Source organism: Capsicum annuum, unplaced genomic scaffold, assembly GCF_002878395.1.
Source record: "Capsicum annuum cultivar UCD-10X-F1 unplaced genomic scaffold, UCD10Xv1.1 ctg79302, whole genome shotgun sequence".
Taxonomy (NCBI): domain Eukaryota; kingdom Viridiplantae; phylum Streptophyta; class Magnoliopsida; order Solanales; family Solanaceae; genus Capsicum; species Capsicum annuum.
In genome coordinates, this window is record NW_025889873.1 from 786 (window position 1) to 4,820 (window position 4,035).

Genomic DNA, 4,035 nt, shown 5'->3' on the forward strand with positions numbered 1-4,035 from the left:
GATACCGGATGGTTTAGAAAAAACATTACTATTTGTTTCTAAATCTACCTATACCAGCTTAGTTCTGTCTTGTGATTTGGTGTCAAGTTAAAGGGCATGTTTATGTATTATGCCAAATTAGGTACTATACATTAAAGCTATGTTGCTCGGACTCTTCCAAAATGTTGTCGCACCTGTGTCAGATCGTCTAGAACTGCACTATTTTTGGAGGATCAGATGCACCCGTCAGTAGTTTTAAAGAGTAATGCTTTTTCTAAACCATCCGGTATCCACAACTCACTGGCCTAACTAACCTCGATGCGCGCCCGGTAGGCTTGTTAAGGGAGGTGAAGTTAAGCCCCCCCTACCAAGGAGAAAAAACAAATGACTCAAAATATAATAGATGATAACATTAAAATATTTCGTATTCCAACAACCTACCACCAAGGGGGGATTTTTAGCACGAAGCGAATTTTATTCGATCCTCAATATGAATACCGAACACCGATAGCTCTAAGGATAGAGCTCAATGACAGACCTCAAACCAAGAGTCAAAATAATTTTGTAACTAGTAAAACCAGCATCAAAGAAAAGTTTTTCCAATTCTTTTTTGTTCCTCTCTTTGCTACCCAAGAAAACCATCATCAACATGTCTATGAAGAGTTGTGCTTGAAAAGATTCATCATCCAATTCTGGATTTTCTATCACCATATCTATAACTATAACTTTTCCACTTCCTGTTATTGCATTCTTGCTCTTCAAAAGTTTCTCACATTCTTCATCATTCCAATCATGCAAAATTGACTGTAAAAGCACCCTTGTGGTGTGGCTCACTGGTCGGGGGTTGAAAACCCACCACAGCTACCTGGGATCGATTCCCAGGTAGGGCCTTTGAGTCGAGCCTGTCGCACCGGGCTTGCCTAGTGCGGTTAAAAACCCTGATGTTACTTGCAGGCTGTGCACAGGGGGAGTTTACCCAGTGCGCACATCCAAAGGGTGTAGCGGCTGCGGGTTTTCCTGGAATTTCCAAAAAAAAAAATTGACTGTAAAAATTAACATGTACAAAGTTAATTAGAGAAGTGACATGCAAGACAAAAAAAGAAATATCGTCTATTTTTTGTTGTTACTGCTTTCATTTCCGTATTCTCCTTTTCAAACTGCTTTGAGATGCTTTATTTGAACCGAGGGTCAATTGGAAACAACCTCTCTATCTTTACGAGGTAGGGGGTAAGTACACTCCATCATCCTCAAACCTCATTTGTGGGATTACACTGAAGAAACTAGTAATTGTTATTTTCCACAATACGGGTACGTAGAATCTGTATAATAGAATAACAACTTCAACTCGAGTTCAAGTATGAACAAGAACACAACGAAGTTGAACAAATACCCTCAACACAAGATCAAAATGATCTTTACAAGAGGTGTATTTTATATTTCAGAAATATAGATGAAACAGAAATTGTTAAGGCCAAGTCGTCCGAATTCACGAACTTTCCTTAAGGAATAATTCCTCTCACTGTACCCGAGGTTATGGAATCTTCCTCCCAGGATAAAATGACCTTCAATCCGACTATAGCGGTACCTCAAATAGGCGGATTCTTCGAACACACTCACGGTTTGAATGATCACACTTAGAAGTCCTAAACCTGCGGATGAAATCAGGTTTATATAGCCACAAGATGCCCCTTTGAAAAGGTGGCAATGGTTCAATCTTAAAGGTGTGTCTATTCTGAAAAATTACATGGCTGCAGTATTTCATTAGTGCTGAACCACGGTGCAGTATTTTACTGCAACAGTGCACCTTTTCACGAAACAGTGGCACCAATAACAGTAATAGCAGTACGTTATGGAATTTGTATATCGCCTTGCCTTACTATAGGCAGTCGCATAGGCTGGATTTTCATTAAGAGATTCAACATCTATTATATATACATAAAAAATATATTTGATATACAGTTTTTCTGTGAAAGGGGGTTCAAACGAACCTCCTTCCGCCACTCTTAACTCTGCTATAGGCAAACCTTCATAACAATGGAACTCAAATTTGCTACGTAAAGCAAGTTTTTCACTACCTTTGCCACTACATTAGAAGATTTCTTTACATTAAAAAGATTCAAGAATTTATATATACACAAAATATGAATCATCTTTAAATTAAGAATTCATGTATGGCCAAAATTCTGTCGACCATTATGAGCGATAGAGCCCTTATAGGAAACGCCCTACATATGGCCTATCAACAGGCCAGTCAATATGTAGGGGCAGTCCTCTTGCCTAACGGAGTCAGCCGGACCATGTGACTCCATTTGAACTCATCTCGTTCCAATGTTATGTCAATACAGATAAAAGCTTCCACCTTGAGTAGGGGCAATTTTCTGAAACATATCCCCCGCTACAAAGTCCAAATTTTCACTTCCTTGCAGATTAGCCACGACAGGCGGAAGATCAAGAACAATACATTTCATGTCAGGGAATTTTTTTGTTATGGCCATTGCAACAGTACCATTTCTCCTCCAACATCCACTAAAGATGTCAATCCTCTGAAAACATCCTTAAACTCGTTGCCAATCAGTACGTTAATGAATGATTGCGAATCTCTAGCCATGTTCGCGTGAAACCAGTTACCACTACTCGTATCTCTCGAAAGTTTACTCCAGAATAAATCTCCATATGCTGTGTAAAATGCATTTGGATCCTCATTTCTGAACCAATCACCTAAACAGTTCGATCCATGCTTTAAAGAAAAATGAATCTTGATCTTCCATCAAGTTCCAAGGCCCATCCTTCATTATATATCGGTCAGCTAGTGCAACCGAATAATACCCTTTACCATCATCACCATCGTCCACATTGTTGTCTTCATGTTTTTGTAGAATCAACAAGCCATAACGAACTACTATTGGTGTAAGGCGGTGAAAGTCGGGATTATTTGAAGGGCTAATAGACAGGGAAGACATGAGTTTTGATAGTGTCATTGGTTTTCCTTGTTTGGTTAAGTCATTAGGTATGCCTAATTGAAGTGCACATTTCAATGTTATGGTAAAAGATATGATGAATTCAACAAACGTTGACACTTATTATTTTCTGCAGAAAAAGGAAATGGCTGGTTAGTTTGAATCTTATCGATCATTAGTCATTACTAACACCCCTTTTTGTCATGACCTGCATAATAGGTTTGGAAAGCTGATAGAACAAGACCAGCGACTTGCAAAGCGATGACAAAAAGTGCTGCAATAAATGCCAAAAAGGTCCAGGGGCCAGCAAAATGAGTGTTCTTCAACTCAGCAATCCATGCTTTTCGTCTGCTGCTGTACTGTTGCTCAATTTTGAGTTTCGCGTCAAAAAAGGCATGTGGATTAGGCACCAAATTTTGTGCTATCTCCTTGAAGAGGTTCGCTACTTCTTCATCAGTTCCAAAAGAGTTAAGAAGTATACCTTTTGATCTCAGCTCCTTCACATCTTCAGCGTGATCGATAAGAGAATCCATGAAGGTAAGATAAGATGTAATTCCAAAGTCATCTGGTGTATCAGGACGTGTTTCATACGCGACCAAGTTTAAAAATTCCGACTTGGTTGAATCGTCTATTGTTAATGGTGGAAGTGTTAAAAGAGCTGAGCAATGGAAAGAAGTGAACTTAACCTCTGAAAGACGACGACTCTTTCAAGGCCTGAAGCTGATTCCTGCTCTCCATGGCTGAACGATAAGAGCACCACTCACCCCTTAGATAGCACCCACCTTCAGAGAAAGCATTCGGATCTATGAGATGTGTTTTTAATAGCTCGAAGAGATGAGCAGGAAGCCGATTTTTCATGCTTTCTTGTTTTGTAAATGGAGGCCCTTCTTCTCCACAGATCTTGCCAAGAAAGCTCATAACTTTTTGAGTATCCCCAAATAAATCAAGAAAGAAATCCTTGATACCTTGGATGAATCGGTGAGGTGGAGTGGGTTTTGTATGTGCACTCGAGATGATAGGTTTTGTATGTGCACTCGAGATGAACTTTTTTATCATCCCCATTCCTTCATTATTCTTGAACTTACAGCTCATTAGCACC

The 4,035-nt window shown here is 39.4% G+C and overlaps 1 pseudogene; it reads right to left on the reverse strand.

The window, feature by feature from the left end:
* Nucleotides 1-492: 492 nt before the first annotated feature.
* On the reverse strand, nucleotides 493-4,031 carry LOC124895029 (annotated as a pseudogene).
* Between the last annotated feature and the right edge of the window lie 4 nt (nucleotides 4,032-4,035).